The sequence below is a fragment of the Scyliorhinus torazame genome, chromosome 3 (assembly GCF_047496885.1).
Source record: "Scyliorhinus torazame isolate Kashiwa2021f chromosome 3, sScyTor2.1, whole genome shotgun sequence".
NCBI classification, from domain to species: Eukaryota; Metazoa; Chordata; class Chondrichthyes; order Carcharhiniformes; family Scyliorhinidae; genus Scyliorhinus; species Scyliorhinus torazame.
Window position 1 is genome coordinate 299,686,059 of NC_092709.1, and position 26,588 is coordinate 299,712,646.

Here is a 26,588-nt window from a genome sequence, read left to right on the forward strand (position 1 = left end):
ACAAAAAAAAAAAACCTAGCCCTAATTGGCAACTGTCTTGTCTCAGGCCACACCCCCCCCCATCCCCCCCCCCATCCCTCCTCCCCCCCCCCCCCAAGTCCTGGGCCGCTGCTGCTGCCTTCTTTGTTCTCCCCTATCTATCTTTCCGCAAGATATTCGACGAACGGTTGCCACCGCCTAGTAAACCCTTGAGCCGACCCCCTTAGGACGAACTTAATCCGCTCTAACTTTATGAACCCCGCCATATCATTTATCCAGGTCTCCACCCCCGGGGGCTTGGCTTCTTTCCACATTAGCAATATTCTGCGCCGGGCTACTAGGGACGCAAAGGCCAAAACATCGGCCTCTTTCGCCTCCTGCACTCCCGGCTCTTGTGCAACCCCAAATATAGCCAACCCACAGCTTGGTTCGACCCGGACTCCTACTACTTTCGAAAGCACCTTTGTCACCCCCATCCAAAACCCCTGTAGTGCCGGGCATGACCAAAACATATGGGTATGATTCGCTGGGCTTCTCGAGCACCTCGCACACCTATCCTCCACCCCAAAAAATTTACTGAGCCGTGTTCCAGTCATATGTGCCCTGTGTAATACCTTAAACTGAATCAGGCTTAGCCTGGCGCACGAGGACGACGAGTTTACCCTGTTTAGGGCATCTGCCCACATCCCCTCCTCAATCTCCTCCCCTAGCTCTTCTTCCCATTTCCCTTTTAGTTCGTCCATCATAGTCTCCCCTTCGTCTCTCATTTCCCTATATATATCCGACACCTTACCGTCCCCCACCCATTTCTTTGAGATGACTCTGTCCTGCACCTCTTGTGTCGGGAGCTGCGGGAATTCCCTCACCTGTTGCCTCGCAAAAGCCCTCAATTGCATGTACCTGAATGCATTCCCTTGGGGCAACCCATATTTCTCGGTCAGCGCTCCCAGACTCGCAAACTTCCCATCCACAAATAGATCTTTCAATTGCGTTATACCTGCTCTTTGCCACATTCCATATCCCCCATCCATTCCCCCCGGGGCAAACCTATGGTTGTTTCTTATCGGGGACCCCCCCCAGTGCTCCGGTCTTTCCCCTATGTCGTCTCCACTGTCCCCAAATCTTCAGTGTAGCTACCACCACCGGACTCGTGGTATAGTTCCTTGGTGAGAACGGCAATGGGGCTGTCACCATAGCCTGCAGGCTGGTCCCCCTACAGGACGCCCTCTCTAATCTCTTCCACGCCGCTCCTTCCTCCTCTCCCATCCACTTACTCACCATTGAAATATTAGCGGCCCAATAATACTCACTTAGGCTCGGTAGCGCCAGCCCCCCCCTATCCCTACTACGCTGTAAGAATCCCTTCCTCACTCTCGGAGTCTTCCCGGCCCAAACAAAACCCATGATACTCTTTTCTATCCTTTTGAAAAAAGCCTTCGTGATCACCACCGGGAGACACTGAAACACAAAAAGGAATCTCGGGAGGACCACCATCTTAACCGCCTGCACCCTCCCTGCCATTGACAATGCTACCATATCCCATCTCTTGAAATCTTCCTCCATCTGTTCCACCAACCGCGTCAAATTTAGCCTGTGCAATGTGCCCCAATTCTTAGCTATCTGGATCCCCAGGTAACAAAAGTCTCTTGTTACCTTCCTCAACGGTAGGTCTTCTATTTCTCTACTCTGCTCCCCTGGATGCACCACAAACAGCTCACTCTTCCCCATGTTCAATTTATAGCCTGAAAAATCCCCAAACTCCCCAAGTATCCGCATTATTTCTGGCATCCCCTCCGCTGGATCCGCCACATATAGTAGCAGATCATCCGCATATAAAGATACCCGGTGTTCTTCTCCTCCCCTAAGTATTTCCCTCCATCCCTTGGAACCTCTCAGCGCTATCGCCAGGGGCTCAATCGCCAGTGCAAACAGTAATGGGGACAGAGGACATCCCTGCCTTGTCCCTCTATGAAGCCGAAAATATGCCGATCCCCGTCCATTCGTGACCACACTCGCCACTGGGGCCCTATACAACAGCTGCACCCATCTAACATACCCCTCTCCGAACCCAAATCTCCTCAACACCTCCCACAGATAATCCCACTCCACTCTATCAAATGCTTTCTCGGCATCCATCGCCACTACTATCTCCGTTTCACCCTCTGGTGGGGCCATCATCATTACCCCTAACAACCTCCGTATGTTCGTGTTCAGCTGTCTCCCCTTCACAAACCCAGTTTGGTCCTCATGAACCACCCCCGGGACACATTCCTCTATTCTCATTGCCATTACCTTGGCCAAGACCTTGGCATCTACATTGAGGAGGGAGATTGGTCTGTAGGACCCGCATTGTAGCGGATCCTTTTCCTTCTTTAAAAGAAGCGATATCGTTGCTTCTGACATAGTCGGGGGCAGTTGTCCCCTTTCCTTTGCCTCGTTGAAGGTCCTCGTCAGTAGCGGGGCGAGCAAGTCCAAATATTTTCTGTAAAATTCAACTGGGAATCCGTCCGGTCCCGGGGCCTTTCCCGTCTGCATGTTCCTAATTCCTTCCACCACTTCTTCTACCGTGATCTGTGCTCCCAATCCCATCCTTTCCTGCTCTTCCACCTTGGGAATTTCCAGCCGATCCAAAAACTCCATCATTCTCTCCCTCCCATCCGGGGGTTGAGCTTCATACAATTTTTTATAAAATGTCTTAAACACTTCATTCACTCTCTCCGCTCCCCGTTCCGTCTCTCCATCTTCGTCTCTCACCCCCCCTATTTCCCTCGCTGCTCCCCTTTTCCTCAATTGGTGTGCCAGCAATCTGCTCGCCTTCTCTCCATATTCATACTGTACACCCTGCGCCTTCCTCCATTGTGCCTCTGCAGTGCCTGTGGTCAGCAAGTCAAATTCCACATGCAGCCTTTGCCTTTCCCTATACAGTCCTCCTCCGGTGCTTCCGCATACTGTCTGTCCACCCTCAAAAGTTCTTGCAACAACCGCTCCCGTTCCTTACTCTCCTGCTTCCCTTTATGTGTCCTTATTGATATCAGCTCCCCCCTAACCACCGCCTTCAACGCCTCCCAGACCACTCCCACCTGAACCTCCCCATTGTCATTGAGTTCCAAGTACTTTTCAATGCATCCCCTCACCCTTAAGCACACCCCCTCATCCGCCATTAGTCCCATGTCCATTCTCCAGGGTGGACGCCCTCTTGTTTCCTCCCCTATCGCCAAGTCTACCCAGTGTGGGGCATGATCCGAAATGGCTATAGCCGTATATTCCGTTCCCCTCACCCTCGGGATCAATGCCCTACCCAACACAAAAAAGTCTATGCGTGAATAGACTTTATGGACATAGGAGAAAAACGAGAACTCCTTACTCCTAGGTCTACTGAATCTCCACGGGTCCACCCCTCACATCTGCTCCATAAAATCCTTAAGCACCTTGGCTGCTGCCGGCCTCCTACCAGTCCTGGACTTCAACCTATCCAGCCTTGGTTCCAACACCGTGTTAAAGTCTCCCCCCATTATCAGCTTTCCGGTCTCTAGGTCTGGGATGCGTCCTAGCATTCGCCTCATAAAATTGGCATCGTCCCAATTCGGGGCATACACGTTTACCAACACCACCATCTCTCCCTGTAATTTGCCACTCACCATCACGTATCTGCCCCCGTTATCCGCCACTATAGTCTTTGCCTCGAACATTACCCGCTTCCCCACTAATATAGCCACCCCCCTGTTTTTCGCATCCAGCCCCGAATGGAACACCTGCCCTACCCATCCTTTGCGCAACCTAACCTGATCTATCAGTTTCAGGTGCGTTTCCTGTAACATGACCACATCTGCTTTAAGTTTCTTAAGGTGTGCGAGTACTCGTGCCCTCTTTATCGGCCCGTTAAGCCCCCTCACGTTCCACGTGATCAGCCGAGTTGGGGGGCTTCCCACCCCCCCCCCCTTGCCGGTTAGCCATCATCTTTTTCCAGCTTCTCGCCCAGTTCCCACGCGGCTGTATTTCTCCCAGACGGTGCCCCCCCGCCCATCCTTTCCCGTACCCACTCCCCCCTTTCCCCAGCAGCAGCAACCCAGTAATTCCCCCCTCCCCCCCCCCCCGCTAGACCCCCCCGCTAGCGTAATTACTCCCCCCATGTTGCTCCCAGAAGTCAGCAAACTCTGGCTGACCTCGGCTTCCCCCCGTGATCACGGCTCGCCCCGTGCGGCGCCCCCTCCTTCCTGCTTCTCTATTCCTGCCATAATTATCATAGCGCGGGAACCAAGCCCGCGCCTCTCACTCGGCCCCGCCTCCCATGGCCAACGCCCCATCTCCTCTCCCTCCCCACCTCCCCCCATCACCACCTGTGGGAGAAAGGAAAGTTACCATACCGCAGGATTAATCATACAATCCCTCTTCGCCCCCCCCCCCCACTCGTCCCGCCACTTTGTCCAAACGTTCGTTTTCGTAGTCCAATCATTCCAATTTTTCTTCTACAATAAAAGTCCACGCTTCATCCGCCGTCTCAAAGTAGTGGTGCCTCCCTTGATATGTGACCCACAGTCTTGCCGGTTGCAGCATTCCAAACTTTATCTTTTTTTTGTGAAGTACCGCTTTGGCCCGATTAAAGCTCGCCCTCCTTCTCGCCACCTCCGCACTCCAATCTTGATAGACGCGGATCACCGCGTTCTCCCATTTACTACACCGAGTTTTCTTCGCCCATCTAAGGACCATTTCTCTATCCTTAAAACGGAGAAATCTCACCACTATGGCTCTGGGAGCTTCTCCTGCTCTCGATCCTCGCACCATAACTCGGTATGCTCCCTCCACCTCCAACGGACCCGTCGGGGCCTCCACTCCCATTAACGAGTGCAGCATCGTGCTCACATATGCCCCGACGTCCGCCCCCTCCACACCTTCAGGAAGGCCAAGAATCCTCAAGTTGTTCCTCCTTGCGTTATTTTCCAGTGCCTCCAACCTCTCCACTGATCGTTTCTGGTGTGCCTCCTGTATCTCCGACTTCACCACCAGGCCCTGTATGTCGTTTTCATTTTCTGCTGCTTTCGCCTTCACGACCCGAAGCTCCTGCTCCTGGGTCTTTTGTTCCTCTTTCAGCCCTTCAATCGCCTGTAATATCGGGGCCAACAACTCTTTCTTCATTTCCTTTTTTATCTCCTCCACGCAGCGTTTCAAAAACTCTTGTTGTTCAGGGCCCCATATGAAACTGCCACCTTCCGACGCCATCTTGGTTTCTGCTTGCCTTCCTTGCCGTTGTTCCAAAGGATCCGCTGCAATCCGGCCACTTTCCTCTCCTTTTTCCATCCGTGTCCAGGGGGAACACCCTTCTGGTTCACCACACGGTGTTTTCAGCCGTTAAAATTGCCGTTGGGGCTCCTATCAAGAGCCCAAAAGTCCGTTTCACAGGGAGCTGCCGAAACGTGCGACTCAGCTGGTCATCGCCGCACCCGGAAGTCCTCCCGACCATATGTAACGATTAATACACACCGGGGCCTGTATGAATATACACGGTTGCCCTTTGGAGTATCCTCTGCCTGCGCAATTTTTCAACGTGTTATGGAAGGCATTTTGAGAGGTTTACCCCGTGTTGCTGTCTACTTAGATGACATTTTGATTACAGGGACGTCGGAGCAGGAACATTTGGAAAATCTGGAGGCTGTCCTTAGACGCCTTTCGGAGGCTGGAGTCCGTTTACGTCGCACAAAGTGCGTATTTCAGGCAAAGGAAGTAGTCTACCTAGGTTATCGGGTGGACCGCGAAGGTTTGCACCCCGTCGCAGAGAAGGTGCGTGCAATTCAAGAGGCCCCCGCCCCGACTGACACTTCGCATCTTCGTTCTTTTCTCGGTCTCGTAAACTATTACGGGAAGTTCCTCCCCAATCTGGCAACTACGCTGGCCCCGTTGCACCTTCTGCTAAAGAAAAATCACACCTGGGTTTGGGGTCAGCCGCAAGAAACCGCTTTCCGGCGGGTAAAGCAACAATTGTCGTCGTCTGGGTTACTAACCCACTATGATCCTGGAAAGCCTTTCCTCGTCACATGTGATGCATCCCCGTACGGTATTGGGGCCGTCCTGTCCCACAAGATGGAGAACAGGGCCGAGCGACCGATAGCTTTCGCCTCCCGCACATTGACTGCAGCGGAGAAAAAGTACGCGCAGATCGAGAAGGAGGGCCTGGCAGTGGTTTTTGCGGTGAAACGCTTCCACCAGTACGTGTATGGTCGCCATTTCACTATCGTAACTGATCATAAGCCTCTGCTGGGACTTTTCAGAGAGGATAAGCCAATACCGCCCATTGCTTCTGCACAGATCCAGCGCTGGGCTTTGTTGCTTGCTGCATACGAGTATTCTCTGGAGCACAAACCAGGTACGCAGATAGCAAATGCCGACACACTGAGCCGATTGCCTTTATCGACCGGCCCCATATCGACCCCCACGACCGGTGAGGTGGTTGCAACCCTAAATTTTATGGACACCTTGCCTGTCACGGCATCACAGATCCGTGAGTGGACCCAGACAGAGCCAGTCCTGTCAAAGGTTCGGCACATAGTCCTGTATGGTGGGCAGCATAGACAGCTCCCAGGTGAGTTGCGGGCATTTTCCTCCAAGCTGTCAGAATTCAGCGTGGAAGACGGCATCCTCTTGTGGGGGACGCGTGTGATTGTCCCGGAAAAAGGCCAGGAGCTGATACTAACAGACTTGCACAATGGGCATCTAGGTGTGACCAAAATGAAAATGTTGGCCCGGAGTTATGTCTGGTGGCCAGGCCTCGACACCGACATTGAGAAGGTGGCCCAAAACTGCTCCATTTGCCAGGAGCATCAGAAGCTTCCGCCGGCCGCGCCCCTACATCACTGGGAATGGCCAGGGCGGCCTTGGGCACGCTTGCATGCAGATTTCGCAGGCCCTTTTCAAGGATCCATGTTCCTTCTATTAATTGATGCCCAGTCTAAATGGCTAGAGGTGCATAAGATGCAGGGGACAACGTCCTGCGCAACAATGAAAAGATGCGTTTGTCGTTTAGTACGCATGGCCACCCCGAGGTGCTGGTCACGGATAACGGCACTCCATTCACGAGTGAGGAGTTTGCGAGGTTCACGAAGATGAACGGCATACGCCATATCCGCACTGCCCAATCTTCCACTGGTGCCTCACTCGAAGCCTGCGCAAGTCATTACAGAACCGAATGGAGATAGAGACGCTGACATGACGGAGGCAGCAGACTCTGACTCCGAGATGGAGACACAGGATGCATTAGAGGGGGAATCCTCGGGTCCACGGGCCGTGGATGTACAACCGTTGCGCCGTTCATCACGGAAGCGCCGGTCTCCATCTCGTTACACGCCGCCTGATCCAGCGTTGCGTGCAAATGGTGTCCGGCCTGCGGCAAAACGAGTCCGACGCCCTCCTTCGCCAGGGTCTTCAGTGGATTCCTTGGACTTTGGGGGGGGGGAGGGATGTTATAACCTGCCTACTTACCATTGGCTGGGGACTAATGACAATCCCACAATCCTGTGGGAGTATGAGCTTCCCCAATGAGGGGGGGCGGAGAAACCATTAGTAAACTCCTAGTATAAATAAAGCTTGCCAGTTTAGGAACCAGCAGGAAGAAGTGTGCAGCAAGGGAAGTTGCTGCTGCTGTTATATAGATATGTTATTGTAAATAAATGTTATTACTTTGTATCCTTAAAACTCGTGCTGGATTCTTCGTGGCCCTCACAAAATAAATGTAGACCAAATGTTCCCCCTTGTGGGACAATCTAGAACGAGAGGTCGCGGATGTACGTTGAGAGGCGGTAGATTTGAAACAGATGAGGTTGAACTATTTCTCACAGAGGGTGGTGAATTGTGGAACTCGTTGCCCTATAGTGAGGTGGAGTCTGAATCATTAAATGGTTGCAATAAGGAGATAGGTATGTTTCTGATTTTAAAAACAGGTTAAAGGAACATGGGGAACAGGTAGGAAGGTGGATTTGAGACAAGGAAGAGACCAGTTATGATCTGATAGAATGGCGGAGCAGGCTTGAAGGGCTGAATTGCCTATTGCTCCTAATTCCGATGTTCCTATGTAAATATAACCCTGTTTATTCAAGAAAAGAGCAAGAGAGAAAACAAGAGACAACAGGCCATTCAGCCTGACATCAGTAGGAGGAAAGGTACTGGAATCTACCATTTAGGGAATTTGTAACAGGAGCTTAGAAAAGCACAGTATGTTTGGCAAATTAAACACAGATTTATGAAGGAAAAATCAGGTTCAATACATCCATGAAGAGTTTTTTGATGTTGTAATTGGCAAGGTAGATAAAGGGGGACCAATAGACAAACAGGTAAGATGCCACGCATGAGGTTACATGAGTGGCATGGTGGTAATATCAACCTGCTTGTTACCCAGAGACCCAGCCAAATACTCTGGGGGCATTGGTTCAAATCCCACCACAGCAGCCGGTGAGATTTAAAATTCAATTAATACACAAAATCTGGAATTAAAAGATAATCTCAGTAATGGTGACCATGAAACGATCCTGCATTGTCTTAAAACCCCAGCTGGGGGTTCACTGATGCCTGTTGTGGGAAGGAAATCTGCTGTCCTTACCTGTTCTGGCCTACATGTGGCTCCAAATCCACAGCAATGACTCCGAAATGCATTCCGTTCAAGGGCATTTAGTGGATATGCAACAAGCCTTGCCAGTGATGCACACAACCCATGAAAGAATAAAAAATATGAAATTAGAGCTCACAAGGTTAAATATTAGAATGGATTACGAATTAGTTAATGGGCAGAAAACAGAGAGTAGGAATAGAGGGGTCATTTTTGTGTTGGCAAGATGTAACCAATGGTGTACAGCAAGGATTGGTGCCAACACCTCAGCTATTTAGAACAATGGATCTGGACAGATACTTAACGTGCAGGTCCAGCACACAATTAGCAAGGCAAATGGTATGTTAGCCTTTATTGCAAACTGACTGGAATATAAGAGTAAAGAAGTTTAACTGCAATTACATAGGGTGTTGGTGAGACCACACCTGGAGTGGTGTGTACAGTTTTGGTTTCCTTACCTAAAGGGGAAGTGTAACAAAGGTTCATTAGTCTGTTTCCAGGGACAAGGGTTTTAACCCAAGAGGAGGGATTGAGTAGATTAGAGCCATATTCCCAAGAGTCGAGAAGAATGAGAGATATTCTCATTGAAACATAAAATTCTTAAGGGGCTTGACCGGGTAGATGTATCCCTTAGAACTTAGAACCAGTGGTCACAGTCTCAAAAAAAGGAGTTAGCCATTTGGGACTGAGATAAGGAGAAATTTCTTAACTCGAATGGTTGTGAATCATTGAAATTCTTTTCCTTGAAGGTTGTAGATGTTCAGTCAGTGAATTTAAAGATTTTTGGATACTGAGGGAATCAAGGGGCATGGGAACGGTGCAGGGAAAAGATCAGTCATGACATTATTGAATGGTGGAATAGATGTGAAGGGTTAAAAAGGCCTATCCCTGCTCTTACTTCTCATGTTCTAAGAAATTAAATATCCTCCCAATGCGGATTGCTGCTGAGCCACTCCTGCTGGTAAGAACATAATGGTTGGGTCCATTGCAAGTGCTCCTCACTACTGCTACTAGTGAGGATGGAGAATTTGTCACTCAGCCAAATCGTCCATTCACTGCAGCGGGACTGGAGAATCCCGCTGCCACGTATGGACGGAGAATCCCACTCAATGTTTGGATTTTGGGTGAAAACAGACAGAAATTGTGCCGGTTTGATACTGATCATTGTAATAGGTTAGAAATAGTCAGAATTTGTTTTACCAACTGTTTCTGGAAAATACCATGACTCCCATACATTACTACAAAATACATTATGTCAGTGGTATAATACTCATAGATAAGTGTTATTGAGATGCAACAACCAGGGACACATTACACACACTGTTCAGGTGAAACACCCTTGTAGTTATTATACAACATCCCTGATAATCAACACATCATATTATACAAAGAGTTTGACAAAGAGTCATCCAGGCTCGAAATGTTAGTTCCCTTCTCTCTCCACAGATACTGTCAGACCTGCTGAGATTGTATAATACAAAACAGAAAATACTGGACAATGTCACTGGGACATAGGAATTAGAAGCAGGAGTAGTCCATTCAGTCCTTTGAGCCTGCTCAGCCATTCAATAAGATCATGGCTGATCTGGTTGTGATCTCAGTTCAATTTCCTGTCTGTCACCCATAATTCTGGCCCCCCTTCTACTTCAAAAATCTGTCAAACCCAGCCTTGAACATATTCAATGACTCAGCAATGATCACACAATACTAATGGACACCTGCAACAGTAGTGAACTCACCAACATTGAGGGCATTTAAAAGTTTATTGGATAAGCATATGGATGATAATGGCATAGTGTAGGTTAGATGGCTTTTGTTTCGGTGCCTGTACTGCGCTGTATCGTTCTATGTTCTATATCTCTTCTGAATATAATGCACTCCGATCAAGATATAACTAACTTCCTCAGTAAAATATCTATTTCAGTAATTCAATGCAGTTGAATTCAACTGATCTGACATTTGACAACAAATTAGAATGATCAGATCAAATGCAGAAGAGACTCCCATCATTTGTCAATTGGGAGCATACACACAAAAGGCAAAAATCATGAGCTAGAAATGATCCTGACAGTACAAATCATCTAAACAGTGAGATTATAAACAAACAGTTAAACAGCAATGGGTTGGTTGTATTCCCAGCAAATTAATATTAACTGCTGGGCATTCCCAGATGCATGAGCAATCCATTCTAATGTGAAATATGGTCCAAACAGATTCCTATCAATTATTGTTTGCTGCTATGAGACGAGGGAGAAGTTAATGTTAAAATGTATTATCTACTTCAGAGAATATCTCCGTTGCAGGTTCACAATGAAAGGTATTCAGAATAAGATTGGTTGTGTGATAGATGAGATCACACAGTATTAAATCTTTTAGCCCCAGTCTTTCTACTTTTCAGATTTCACCCCGATCTCGTCCCAAACCATGAATCTTGCTGGGCTACTCCCTCCACGTTCCCATTCATCAGGCCTGGGACTGAACCATGAGCTTCAAGAGGTAATGGAAGTAATCACACATATACCCACACAAGTAACCTGCAAGGGTGTGACACATTATTGTTAGAATGCATCTGATGGGTCCAGGGGGGCAATTAAGGAGGGGAGCCCTCCCAAACTGCCCACCACTAGCTTAGCAGCCATTTGGTGTGGGCCTCTCCCTTTGCTAATTCAATGGAAGTGGCATGAGGTCCACTTAAGGGCCTCAATTGCACCACTGGTGGGCAGGCCACCCCCACAGCTGGTAGTGGGGGCAGGGATAGACAGACAGGCAGTGGGTAGGCCACACACAGAATTTAACATGCCATTCCCGCCTTCAAACCCGCCAGCAGAGGAGCATTAAATCCAGCCCAAACATATTCCTTAGTCTACCATCAGAGTCCAGAAAAGTTGAAAAAAAGAATAACACAGTTTTGTCAACATCGGAGGGAAAACACAGTGCATATTTAAACCAGTCCAGTGAGGGTTGCTTTGCAAGATCTAATATATGGAAATTATAAATTAACCATTCCCTAATAACTCTCCAATGCTGGATACCTTAACCATCCACGTTATTACCGAGTCATATTTAGGCTACAATTTTGACAATAAAGAAGATTATTGCTTCATACAGTGGCAAGACGGAAAGATCTCGCAAGCCTTGATGAGGCTAGTAAATTTCACAACCAAAATATTTATATCTCATTTGGACACCTACTACAACTTGTTGCTTCCCACTGTAGGGAACTACCTGGACTTTCAAACATCGCAAAAATACACCTCCTTTCTAATAGTAAAACAACATGAACATTCTCTTGGGTAACTCTTGATGACATCACCTGCATGCTCTGATTAGCACTAAACTTCAATTCACTGTGAAATCCCAGTTTGGCTCAGCTAATAGCACTGTTGCCTCGGGTTCAGAAACTTGTGGGTTTCAGCAACAGATCAGGACATGAGCAAATAATTTACATGTAAACTACAGTCCTGTGCTGAGGCAAAGAACTGCCATTAAACCTGGCTGTTCCTGTAATTCAGGTTGACATTCATAATGCCTTCTCACAATTTGAAGAACAAGGAGCTCTCCCAGGATCCTTGCACAGTGGGCTAAACAGCTGGCTTGTAATGCAGAACAAGGCCAGCAGCGCGGGTTCAATTCCGATACCGGCCTCCCTAAACAGGCGCTGGAATGTGGCGACTAGGGGCTTTTCACATCATTCATTGAAGCCTACTTGTGACAATAAACGATTATTATTATTAATAATTTTCCTCTAACCAAATTGCCATAAAAATAGAATAACCAGGGGTTCACATCTGTGTATGTGTGTGTGTGGGGGGTGGGGGGGCCTTGTGTACAAAATGAATGCCTATGTGATTCAAAAAAATGTAGTCTTTATGAAATGATTCGTTGAATGTAATAAATCACAGAAAATAAACAGCAAGCAATTCGGAAAGGAAATGTTCCATGACTTTTTTTGTGATGCAGTTTTGGTCTCCTTTACTAAGGAAAGTCAATATTCGCCTTATAAGAAATACAATGACTGTTTACCAGGCTGGTTTCTGGAAAGAATGAATGAAATTAATAAAAATCGCTTATTGTCACAAGTAGGCTTCAGTGAAGTTACTGTGAAAAGCCCCTAGTCGCCACATTCCGGCGCCTGTTCGGGGAGGCTGGTACGGGAATTGAACCGTGCTGCTGGCCTGCTTGGTCTGCTTTAAAAGCCAGCAATTTAGCCCAGTGTGCTATTCTCCTATGACAAGAGATTGAGTACACCAGGCCTATGTTCCCTGGAGTTTAGAAGAATGAGAGGGGATGCAATTGAAACATACAATAGAATTCTTAAAGAACTTAACAGGGTAAATGCTGAGAAACTGTTTTCCTGACTGAGGAATCTTGAACATGGGCCCAAGATCTCAGACTAAAGGGTGATTCATCCCTTTATGAGAAATTACTTCACTCAAAAGCTCAAGAATCTTTGCATTCTCTACCCCACGGAGCTGTAGATTCTCAATTGTTGACTATGTTCAAGACAGAGGCTGATACATTTTTGTGTATTAAAGGAATTAAAGGATTTGTGGATTGGGCGGGAAGGTTGATCTCATGAATGACAGAGCAAGGCTTGAAGGGGCCAATTTTTGAGAGTTGGGGTAAAATTCCATCCAAATGCAAGTCTTTCCTTCATTCCTTGGAGTAACTACATAATCCTTTATTCTGTCCGACATACAAATGCTAAATCTATCTAGCTCTGCCTTAAAAATATTCAAAGACACTTCTTCATCAGCCCTTTGAGAAAGAGAGTTCCAAACACTCATGACTCTAAGAGAAAAAAATCTCACGTCTGTCTGAATGACGAACCCCTTATTTTTAAAACAGTTCCCTTAGTTCTCGGTTCTCCCACAAGAAAAAACATCTTCTCCACATCCACCTGTCAAGGCCACTCAGGATCTTAGATGTTTCAAGCAAGTCACCTCTTACTCTTTTAAATTCTAGTGGATACAAGCCCAACCTCTCCAACCTTTCCTCATACAATAACCCACCCATTCCTGGTATTAGTCAATAAACCTTCTCTGAACTGCTTCAAACACATTTACATCCTTCCTTAAATAAGGTGACCAATACTGTACACAGTACTCCAGATGTGACCTCACCAAGGCTCTGCATAACCAAAGCATAACCTCCTTACCTTTGTAATCAATTCCCCTCACAATAAATAATAACATTATATTTTTTAACCGCTGATGTCCATCAAGTGTAGGTACATACACAATGCTGTTAGTGAGGGAGTTCCAGGATTTTGACCCAGCAACATTGAAGGAACGGCAATATATTTCCAAGTCAGGACAGTGAGTGACTTGGAGGGGAAGCTCCAGGTATCTGCTGCCCTTGTCCTTCTAATAATAGTAGTCGTGGGTTGGAAGGTGTTGTCGAAGGTGCATTGGTGAGTTCCTGCACTGCATCTTGTAGTTGCTACACACTGCTGCCACTGTGCATCGCGTTGGTGGTGGAGGGAGTGAATGTTTGTGGATGGGATGCCTATTGAGTGGGCTGCTTTGCCCTGGATGGTGTCAAGCTTCTGGAGTGTTGGAGATCAGTCATCTCAGCTGCACTCATCCAGCAATTGGAGAGTATTCCATCACACTCCTGGCTCGTGCCTTATTGTTGGTGGACAGGCTTTGGGGGAGCCAGGAGGGGAGTAGCTCGCTGCAGTATTCCTGGCCTCTGAGCTCCCCTTATAGCCACTGTATCCATTTGACAAGTCCATTTCAGTTTCTGGTCAATGGTAACCCCCCAGGATGTTGAACGTGGGGGATTCAGTGATGGTAATGCCTTTGAACGTCCAGGGGAGATGGTTAGATTCTCTGTTGTTGGAGATCGTCATTGCCTGGCACTTTTGTGGTGCCAATGCTTTTTACCACTTGTCAGCCCAAGCCTGGATATTGTTCAGGTCTTGCAGCATTTGGGCATGGACTGCTTCAGCATCTGAGGAGTCATGAATGATATTAAACATATTTCAGTCATCAGCAAACATCCCCACTTCTGACCTTATGATGGAAGGGCAACATTGATGAAACAGCTAAGATGGTTGGGCTTAGGACATGACCCTAGGGAATTCCTGCAGTGATGTCCTGGACCTGAGATGACTGACCGCCAACAACCACGACCATCTTCCTTTGTGCCAGCTATGACTCCAACCACCAGAGAATGTCCTTCTCTTCCACCCCACCCAACCCTGCGGCTGATTCCCATTGACTCCGAAGACCCTTTCCTAAGGGGTATGACTGCCTGTTGGTACCAAGTGTCCAAGAAACTCCCCGGTTTCCCCGATGTGTTTCAGTGTCTGCAGCTCAGCCCTCAGCTCAATGACTGTGAACCGAAGCTCATCAAGCCTTCTGCAGACATGCTTATAATATTGGTATGCAAGAGCTGGTATGCAGTAGCCATGACACATCACTTTTCCAGCCATACTTATGTGCTTTAATTAATTACTTACTTGATTCAATTATATATTTTAAATATATATTCAACTGATCATAAATTCCAGTGATATTTTAAACCTTAGGAGTAGAAAAGGCTTTGACTACCTACCGGATACTTACCAAACAGTTAGCTTCTTCCCTGTAGTAGAACAACAATCAGTTCGTACAGGATAAAAAAGTTAGAAAAAGCAAAGGAGCACCTCTCCTTTTCTCATCAAACTCCCTCAGCTCAACACCCGCACATTCCGTTGAGGTTGCACTCAAGTATATTCGGTGTACAATGGTCAGTTTCTTCAGAGATTTAGAAAAATATATGGTCAAAGCCTTTTAAAGTCTGCATGTTAGCAGCCTTGCACCTAAAAAAATGTTTTTTCTTTATAAACAACTTCCTCGAAGGCCTGCAAACAAGCGCAATGAGCTGAAACATGCAGTAGCAAGTGATTTATTCGAGAGTATGGTCAGTTTTATGGGTTGGGCTGGCAACCAGTGCAATAACTATTTTAAAACTAGTGAAAAGAATTGTAGAAACTAATTTTGCGTTCAACTTTTTACCTAGTTTGGCCGAATGCGGGAATCCTGGTCATCAGGTCCAGTAAATAATGAAATAGACAAAGGTGCCAAGATGACAAAAATAGGAATCAGTATTTAAAGTTATTTGTCAGTGCGTAATAGTGAACGATATGCAAATAAAGGAGCATGAACTAAAGACAATGGGCACGATTCTCCAAAAAGATTTCTAAGTGTGGTAGTGAGCGGGAAATGCTGCGAGCTTCCCGGCGCTCGGCCCGGCGAGGTTGGCAAAGCAATACAACGTTGATTTGTCCACTTAACGAACACGATTTTCATGCCGCAAATGAAGGCTTGCCAGCCGTTTTGCTAAGACTGCGCTCACCAGCGCCCCCCGCTAACAAGGTTGAACAGCACTTAAACAGCACTTGCACAGCTAACCCCACTCAGCTCGCAGCCATGGCAACAAGATGCTCGGCCCCAAGGTTTGAGACATAGACCTGGGGAGGCTCCAAGATGCAGTTGAGGGCAAGAGGAATGTCCTGTTCTCCCAAGGGTCCGGACGGTGAGGCACAGAGCGGCCAGTGCCAACTGGGATGAAGTTGCAGCGGCTGTCAGCTTGGGAAGCGTGACCAGGAGGACTTGGACTCCAGTGCCGCAAGTAGGTCAATGACCTACACTGAACCGCACGGGTGAGTTGACACCACCCCGCACCCCCCCACTGCCGCCCTCCCAACCTGGCACTCCCCAAAACCTTCCTGCCCCCATGCAAGCAGTCCCCAGCCCACGATGTGCCCCCAACCCTCCCTTCACTCCCCCTCTGTTCAACCCCAACCCTGCCTTCACCACCACTTTGAACCACACATGTGGCTAATGATGCCATCTCTGTGCCTCCGCAGGACAAGCTGTCCCACAAACGCCAGGAGAGGGCGCAGACTTACGGAGGGGTGCTGGACATAAGAATCCTCACCTCCTTCGAGGAATGGGCCCTGGATGTTACGGGGATGGCCAAAGACAGAGCGGTCACCAATGCGGAGGTCGGCTCACGATACAGAAGTGAGGATCCATCGGGCCCCACCTGGAGGACCTGGCACACGTGAGTTATTATTGCCATACAGACTGTCCCATCCCTCATTCTGCTGCAGATCCTTCAGATGATATCACGGCCCATCTGGGGTGGCCCCATCCCCTGCCTCCCATGAGACCACCTCAGAGGAGAGCTCCGAGGATGCCACAATCGATGCATCACAGCTGTTATCCCCACCCTCCACCAGCTCTGAGACACACACCTCGGTAGGCAAAGTTAGTGGTCAGGCTTCTGGGTCACATTCTGGCAAGCACCACACCGCCAGAAGGCTGCTGGATCCCAGGTCCCAGCTGGGTCCCAGCCAGATGCCGAGCCTATGGACCAGGCTATCCCGGAGCTGATGGAGACGTTAAGGAGCGGCCGGGACATTCAGAGGGAGATGTCAGCGACACTCCAGCAGGTCCATAGCTGATTGGAGGAGTCCCAGAGGCTATGGGCACAGGGGATGTCGCCGACAATGCATGGCACTGATGCCAACTCTGTTAGTGCAGTGGCTGTAATGGAGACCCTGGTGCACGATGCAGTATTAGTGGAGGTGTCCAAGGTGTGGCGCAGTCAGTGATGGCCATGGCTGAGGGTCTCAGCATAATGTTCAACTCACTATAATAATAATCTATATTGTCACAAGTGGCCTTACATTAACATTTCAATGAAGTTACACATTCCGGTGCTTGTTCGGGGAAATGGAGGGGGAATTCAGAATGTCCTAATTACCTAACAGCACGTCTTTCGGGACTTGTGGGAGGAAACCAGAGCACCCGGAGGAAACCCACGCAGACACAGGGAAAACGTGCAGACAGTGAGCCAAGCCGGGAATCGAACCTGGGACCCTGGCAGTGTGAAGCAACAGTACTAACCACTGTGCTACCGTGCCGCCCTGATCCAGTCCCGGGCTGACCTTGATAAGGTGCTGCTGGACATGTCTCGCTCTCACATGAGAATGGCCGAGGCACTGCGGAGCTTGTTCCAGTCGCAGTGGGGATTGCCAAAGTGCTGCAGAGCGTGGGAACCAGAGCGTTAGCTTAGAAGGTGTAATAACTGAAGGGGAAATAGAGAACAAAAATAAGAGAACAACATCACCCTCAGGCAGAGCAAAAGAGGTGACAAGAGTGAGAAGGGAGGTGGTCAATGCAGGACTGAGGGTATGTGCATAGTATACAGAACAAGGTAAATTAGCTTGTTGCACACATTGAAATTGGCCAGTAAGATGTTGTGGGCATCACAGAGACGTGGTTGCAAGGGGATCAGGGCTGGGATTTAAATATCCATGGATATGTGTCCTATCGAAAGGACAGGCAGATGGGCAGAGGGAGCAGGGCTGCATTGTTAATAAGGAATTAAGTTAAATCGATAACAAGAAGCGATACAGGATCAGAAGGCATAGAATCTGTGTGGGAAGAGCTGAGGAATCACAAAGGTAAAATTACCCTGATGGGAGTTATGTACAAGCCCCATAGCAGTAGTCAGGATGTGGGGCAGAAAATAAATCAGGAGATAGGAAAGCCAATATCACAATAATCATGGGGAACGTCAATATGCAGGTGGACTGGAAAAATCAGGTCGGTAGTGGATCCCAAGAAAAGAAATTTGGGACAGAGCCTACGAGGGAACAGGCAATTCTGGATTTGGTGATGTGTAATGAGGCAGACTCAATTAGGCATCTTAAGGTGAAGGAAGCCCTTCGGAAGCAGTGACCACAATATGATAGAATTTATCCTGCAGTTTAAGAGGAAGAAACTGGAATCAGATGTAAAGGTATAAAATTAAATAAAAGGTACAAAGACATGAGGGAGGAGCTGGCCAGAGTTGATTGGAAAAGGAACCTAGCAGGGAAGACAGTGGAAATGCAATGGCAGGTGTTTTGGGGTGTTATTCGGGAGGCACAACAGAAATTTATCCCAAGGAGGAGGAAACATGCCCAGGGGAGGACAAGGCATCCATGGCTGATGAGGGAAATCAAGGACAGCATAAAAGAAAAAGAAAAAGCATACAAAGTGGCGAGAATTAGTGGGAAGCCAGAGGATTGGGAAGCCTTTAAAAGCGAGCAGAGGACAACTAAAAAAGCAATAAGGGGAGAAAAGATGAAATATGAGTGTAAGCTAGCTAGTAATAAAAAAGAAGATAGGAAGAGCTTTTTCAATGTATAAAAGGTAAGAGAGGCAAGAATAGACATTGGACCACTGGAAAATGAGGCTGGAGAAGTAGTAATGGGGAACAAAGAAATGGCAGAGAAACTGAATAGTTACTTTGCATCAGTCTTCACGGTGGAAGACACCAATGGGATACCAGAACTCCAGGAGAATCAGGGGGCACGTGTGAGTGTCGTGGCCATCACTAAGGAGAAGGTACTGAAGGTGGTTAAATCTCCTGGACCGAATGGACTACACCCCATATTTCTAAAAGAGATAGCTGAGGAAATTGTGGAAGCATTGGTAGTGATCTTTCAGGAATCACTGGAGGCAGGAAGGGTCCCAGAGACTGGAAAGTGGCTAATGTAACACCCCTGTTAAGAAGGGAGGGAGGCAGAAGATGAGAAACTTTTGCCTGACTTCGATCATTATTAAAGATGAGATCTGCAGTGTCCTTGGAAGTGCATGATAAAATAGGACTGAGTCAGCACGGCTTCATCAAATGTCAGACAAATCTGTTCGAGTTCTTTGAGGGGGTAATAAGGAAGTTAGACAAAGGAGAACCAGTGGATGTGATTTATTTAGATTTCCAGAGAACCTTTGACAAGGTGCCGCTTGGAGGCTGTTAAATAAGTTAAGAGCCCATGGTGTTAAGGGTAAGATCCTGGCATGGATAAAGGATTGGCTGACTAGCAGAGGGCAGAGACTGGGGATAAAGGGGTCTTTTTCAGGATGGCAGCCGGTGACTAGTGGTGTGCCTCAGGGGTCGGTGCTGGGATCACAGCTTTTCACGATATACATTAATGATCTGGAAGATGGAACTGAAGGCACTGTTGCTAAGTTTGCAGATGATACAAAGATCTGTAGAGGGACAGGTAGTATTGAGGAAGCAAGAGGGCTGCAGAAGGTCTTGGACAGGCTGGGAGAGTGGGCAATGAAGTGGCAGATTAAATACAATGTAGAAAGGTGTGAGGTAATGCACTTTGGAAGGAAGATTGGAGGCATAGGCTATTTTCTAAATGGAGAAATGCTTAGGAATTCAGAAGCAAAAATGGACTTGGGAGTCCTTGTGCAAGATTCTCTTAAGGTTAGCGTGCAGGTTCAGTCGGCAGTTAGTGGGAGCAAATGCAGTGTTAGCATTCATGTCGAGAGGGCTAGAATACAAGAGCAGGGATGTGCTTCTGAGATTGAATAATGCTTTGGCAGATCCCATTTGGAATATTGTGAGCAGTTTTGGGCCCCTAAAGGAAGGATGTGCTGGCCTTGGAAAGTGTCCAGAGGAGACTGACAAGAATGATCCCTGAAATGAAGAGCTTGTCGTATGAGGAGCAGCTGAGGACTCGGGGTGAAGGCGCGGCTCCTTTGTCCTTAGGTGGAGAATTTCTTGGATTTTGGCACAACAACAATGAAGGAATTTGTTGAGTTGAGTTATGCACAAATTGTCTCTGTTGTTTTATACAAACAAACTACCCATGGCATGGTAGCACAGTGGTTAGCACTGCTGCTTCACAGCTCCAAGGTCCCAGGTTACGATTCCCAGCTTGGTTCACTGTCTGTGCGGAGTCTGGATTTGGATTTGGAATTGCATTTTGTTTATTGCCACGTGTACCAAGATACAGTGAAAAGTATTTTTCTGCGAGCACTCAACAGATCATTTAAGTACATGAATATATAATAAAAGAAAATACGTAATAGGGCAATACAAGGTACACGATGTAATTACATAGCACCGGCATCGGGTGAAGCATACAGGGGAGTAGTGTTAATGAGGTCAGTCCATAAGAGGGTCGTTTAGGAGTCTGCACATTCTCCCTGTGTCTGCGTGGGTTTTCTCCGGGTGCTCCGGTTTCCTCCCACAAGTCCCAAAAGACGTGCTTGTTAGGTGAATTGGACATTCTGAATTCTCCCTCTGTGTACTCGAACAGGCGCTGGAATGTGGTGACTAGGGGCTTTTCACAGTAACTTCAATGCAGTGTTAATGCAAGCCTACTTATGACAATAAAGATTATTATATTAAATATAACAGTATCGGCCCAACTTGTCCATGCCGCCAAGTTTTTAACCACAAGCTAGCCCCAATTGCCTGCATTTGGCCCATATCCCTTTATACCCATATAACTGTCCAAATGCTTTTTAAAAGACAAAATTATACCCACTTCTACTACTGCCTCTGGCAGCTTGTTCCAGACATTCACCACCCTCTGTGAAACAATTGCCCATCTGGACCCTTTTGTATCTCTCCCCTCTCACCTTAAACCTATGCCCTCTAGTTCTAGACTCCCCTACATTTGGGAAAAGATGTTGACTATCTACTTTATCTATGCCCCTCATTATTTTTGAACATCAGTAAGGGCACCCTACTAAGCCTCCTACGCTCCTGGGAAAAAAGTCCCAGTCTATCCAGCCTCTCCTTATAACTCAAACAATCAAGTTCCAGTAGCATCCTAGTAAATCTTTTCTGCACTCTTTCTAGTTTAATAATATCCTTTCTGTAATAGGGTGACCAGAACTGTACACAGTATTCCAAGTGTGGCCTTACTAATGTCCTGTACAACTTCAACAAGACATCCTGTATTCAATGTTCTGACCAATGAATCCAAGCATGCCAAATGTCTTCTTCACCACCCTGTTCACCTGTGACTCCACTTTCAAGCAGCTATGAACCTGTTCTCCTAGACCTCTTTGTTCTATAACTCCCCCCAACTCCCTACCATTAACTGAGTAGATCTGATCTACCAAAATGCATCACCTCACACTTATATAAATTTAACTCCATCTGCCATTCATTGGCCCACTGGTCCAATTGATCAAGATCCCATTGCAATCCTAGATAACCTGGGGGTTGGCCTGCAGGGGGGGGGGGGAATCCTGCACCGGGCTTTACCTGAAATGTGGGGTGGCCCGCGATCAGTGCCCACCGATCGTCGGGCCGTCCTCTCTGAAGGAGGACCTCCTTCCTTCCGCGGCTCCGCAAGATCCGTCCCCCATCTTCTTGCGGGGCGGACTTAGAGAGGACAGCAACCACGCATGCGCGGATGATGCCCGTTATGCGGCGCTGGCCGCGTCATCTATGCGGCGCCGCTTTTACGCGGGCGGCAAGGCCTGGCGCGTGTAGATGACGCGGCCCCGATCCTGGCCCATTGTCAGGGCCTGAATCGGTCGGGACCGGGGCTGTTCCGCGCCGTCGTGAACCTCGACGGCGTTCACGACGGCGCAGCCACTTCGGCGTGGAAGTGGAGAATCGCGCCCCTAGTGTTTGAAACAAACCTATTGGACGTTAACCTGGTATTGTAAGACTTATTACTATGCCACCAAACTTGGTGTCATCTGCAAACTTGCTAATCATGCCTCCTAAATTCTCATCCAAATCATTAATATAAATAACAAATAATAGTGAGCCCAGCACAACCAGAGGCACACCACTGGTCACAGGCCTCCAGTTTGTAAAACAACTCTCTAAACCATCTTCTGTTGTCAAGCCAATTTTGTATCCAATTGGCTACCTTACCTTGGATCCCATGAGATTTAACCTTATGCAACAACCTAACACACGGTACCTTGTCAAAGGCCTTGCTAAAGTCCACGCAGACAACGTTGACTGCACTGCCCTCATCTACCTTCTTGGTTACCCCTTCAAAAAAATTCATGAGACATGATTTTCCACTCACAAAGCCATACTGACTGTCCCTAATCAGTCCTAGCCTCTCTAAATGCCTATCTCTCAGAATACCTTCGCACAACTTACCCACTACAGACATTAAGCTCACTGGTCTGTAGTTCCCATGCTTTTCCCTGCGGCCCTTCTTAAACAAAGGCACAATACTTGCCACCCTCTAATATGTACAGAACACTTTGGCTAGATTAATATTAACACACAACACAGGATGGGAAGGGACTTTATTGTTATTGTTGCTACACAATCTCAAATTCTTCCCATCCTCTAATGTCATATAGTTACATGTCCTATCACCTGACAAGTTTAAAGGGGCAGACCTGATATAACTGAATAGCAGAGGAGGCTCAAGGAGTCAAATGACCTACTCCTGCTTCTATTTCCTGTGTTCATAAGTGAGCTGTTTGTTTTGTGTTTTCTCAATGTTAAGTGGACAGAGTATAAATGTTTCACCCATACATCACAAGATTACAAAACTCCTAGGTGGATAAACTTGCACATTGACAAATTAAGACGCAGAAAGCCAGGGTTATTTCTGTATTTCATAAGTAATAACTCAATATCCAAGCACCACAGCTTATTCACCATGTCAGGTTAGTTGATATTAACTTGGATGACACTATAATCAGTCAATTGTCTTGGGGTCATTACTTTCATAGCATAATGGTCCAAAACCAAGTTAATATCAATGTCTACATCTTCTATTGTGGTCTCAGAAGTGTTGTCACATTTTAGTCTCTCCAATAACAAACTGCAACAAAGGTCACAAACGTATCGGACTGGACTCAGCCTTTATGCCAAGGAATTTAAAATCTGGTAGGTTTCTCACCTCTGAACACCACACAGTGCATTTAGAGAGATCAGGTAAGGATATCATATGGCCCACATTAAGCTAATATTCAGATAATATGAACATCCAAACATAGAAGCAAGAGCAGGCCCATTTAGCCTCTCAAGCCTGCTTCACCATTCAATAAGATCATGGCTGATCTAATTGTGGCCTCAACTCCACGTTCCAAGCACCCCCAATAACCTTTGAACCCTTCTTAGTCAAGAATCTATCTTCCTCTACCTTAAAAATATTAATTGACCCTGCCTCCACTGCTCTCTGGAGAATAGAGTTCCAAAGACACTTAACCCTCAAGAGAAAACATTTATTTTCACCTCCATTTTAAATGGGAGACACCAGGGTCGGGATTCTACGATCCCACGCCTGGTCGGAGAATCGGCGGCGGGGTGGGGGGGCGCGAAAATCATGCCACACCGCTCTGACGCCGGGCTGCCGATTCTCCGGCGACCAGAAAATCGGTGCCAATCACGCCCGCGGGGTCGCCACCGTGCCAGTCGGGGGCCTTTGAAAGCGCCCCCCACCGGCGATTCTCCGCGCCTCGGCGGGCCGAGTGCCCGCTGAGTCCTGCCGGCATGGGTTACGTATGGTCCTACCCAGCGGGACCTCGGAGTTCTGACTGCGGGGGCCGTCCTGGTGGGGGGCGGGGGGATCCGACTCCTGGGACCGCCTCCACGGTGGCCAGGCCCGCGACTGGGGCCTACTGATCGGCAGGCGGGCTAATTCCGTGGGGGGCCTATGTTCCTCCACGCCACGCCCCTGTAGGGCTCCGCCATATTGCCTGGGGGCCGGCACGGAGACGGCAACCCACCACCGGACCAGGGGACACCACTCCGGCGCCGTACTAGCCTCCTAGGATGGGGTGACTGCCTGGGCCTGCAGGCCCTTTTGACGCCAGAGTCGCTCCCGCCGCTGCGAACGTAAGCGTCAGAACTTGACCGCGGGATCGGAGAATTCTGGCCCTTATTTTTGAACTGTTGCCCCTAGTTCAAGACTCTCCCACATGGGGACATATGCTTTCAGCATCCATCCTGTCAAGTCCCTTAGGGATCTTGTATGTTTCAATAAGGTCACCTCTCAATCTTCTGAACTCCAATGGGTACAGGCACAGCCTGCCTAACCTTTCCTCATATGGCAAGCCCTCTTCCCAGATATCAGTCGCATCAACCTTCTCTGAACTGCTTCCAATACATTTCTATCTTTTCTCCAAATAAGGAGACCAAAATGATACAAAGTACTCCAGATGTGGTCCCACAATTGTAGCAAAGCATCTCTATTTTACATTCCATTTCCATGGCAGTAAATGGCAACATTCATTTGCTGATCGGTAATCAACATTTGTGCAAGTTACCAGAGGGCAACTGTTACCCTTGAAAACATACCACAATGAATAAATCAAAGCATTCTGAAGGAGAAAAGTTACAAGAGAAAACTAATTTCCTCTGCCTGTACCTTCCATCCAAATAGTCTCAAAATGATATGCCCAAATTGCATGAAACATTGTTTAATTAGATAGAGTTACACAATTTAAAATTAATTACAGAAGTATAACATATAAATGCTGAAAAAAACCCACTGATAAAACATGAAACATCAACACAGATGTTGGTAGCTCTGGGTTAAGCACTTAAAATTGAGCAAATGAGACGTGTTCTTTCTTCATTCTGATGTGACCCTATCCAATTAAATTGCCATTAAAAGGTCAGGGTTAAACATACGATGAGGTAACTATGCAATAAAAAGAGGAAGTCTTAGGTTCAATCCTGCTTTGTGCTGAGTTAGCTAACCTAATGATGAGCAGCGATAGAATGCTGCTATTGGCCTGCACATGTAGACTGGAAAAATCAGACAGTAGTCCTGCTATCCATTGGTGCCTCGCGACACAGTGCATGTGGGGGGCGCTCGGCATGGACAGGATCAAACTCAACTGTAATATCCCTGTGCCCAAATAACTATAGTTGAGGCTTGAGGTCTGTCTAGCCTTACACATCAAGCGGGACCCATGTCCTTTTGGGAGGAGTACTCTCCAGATTTCAGAAGAACAGTGGAATAGAATAAATCAAATTAGGTTTGGTTTGACTTCATTGAAGATGGTTTATGTTTCCAACAGGGGTCAGAGCCAAGCAAGCGCACTCCCTGCTCAATAGCAAGTAGCCCAGAAGTGCTGGTTTTGCTGAGGCGCATCTCATCCCGACTGTTGCAGGAAATGCCTGACTTTAAAGGAATGGTCTGCCTGTCACGTGGCAGCAGCTGGTCAAGGTCCACAAGGCAGCCTCACCCCCACCCCCTGCCCGCCTTCATACTGTCTCGACTCGGCTACTTCAACTCAGCGGTATAGGCCAGCTCATCCGGCCGAGAGACAGGGAGAAAGGGGCCGTTCTCGGATTCTGACGGTGAATACAGAGGAGGTGGGGGAGGAAAGGAAAAGGTCTGAGACAAGCTGCCGCGCCCAATCCTTTTAAGGACCGTTTGTCATTGCGGATCGCTCATGTTAAACATGAATTACCACTGACAGAAGGATATAAATACACCCCTTAATACAAGCCTTCCTTACAAAATGATCGCAGCGAATCAATCTTTGAAGAAATGCTAGGAATACAATACGTTGACAATTAGGTTACAGCCAACGGTGAAAGGTGGAAATTGTACAGTTTCTAATACTGCCCCTTCTGCCAACATTTGTTTAGAAATCAACTGGAAATGTCAAACGTAGTTAAATGTGTCACTGCCCACTGCATATATATATATATAATTAAATAACGAGATCGATCCCCTTTGTCATAGATCCCCATAGACAGCTCATCACATTAATCACACACCCACTTTGCAAATTTCATAAAACGACATTGAGCAAGTCAATTTGTTCTTATTTACAGTATACTACAAGGTGAGCATTACAACATCAAAAAAAATCACTGCAATACGCAAGATATAGACAATCCCAGTTGCTGCGTTTCAGCAGCCAACAGTCCCATCCATTGATCATATTTACAATGTAGCCGGGGTTGACACGGTTCAAGCTACTAAACTCTCCCTGCAATGACACAAGCCGGTGTCAAATGAGTGCAACTCCTTCGCAATAAAATATCCGCAATCTAATGTTACTTTTGTAGCATTTTAAATTTCCTCATGGTAACAAATCGAAACTACAACATTTACCAGTCTCAGAGTCACCATACAATGCTACACGGTATTCCACACAAACACAGTAAACTCCAGTTTATGGTTCCAGTAATCATTGTCTGACCTTTGAAATACTCCTGGGGTCGCTTCGGAGGGGGGTTCTGGATGCCTCCTCAGACTAAACACTTCCCCCCACCCCGT

At 47.4% G+C, this 26,588-nt stretch overlaps 1 protein-coding gene across 3 annotated transcripts in view; it reads right to left on the bottom strand.

Moving 5' to 3' along the window:
- Positions 1 to 26,585, bottom strand: part of ctif (CBP80/20-dependent translation initiation factor) — a 455,795-nt gene extending 429,210 nt beyond the window's left edge. For all 3 annotated transcript variants that reach the window (XM_072497444.1, XM_072497443.1, XM_072497442.1), the window contains exon 1: positions 26,512 to 26,585. The gene's annotated coding sequence lies outside the window, so the exon portion shown is untranslated. The remainder of the gene's footprint in view (positions 1 to 26,511) is intronic.
- Positions 26,586 to 26,588: the final 3 nt, after the last annotated feature.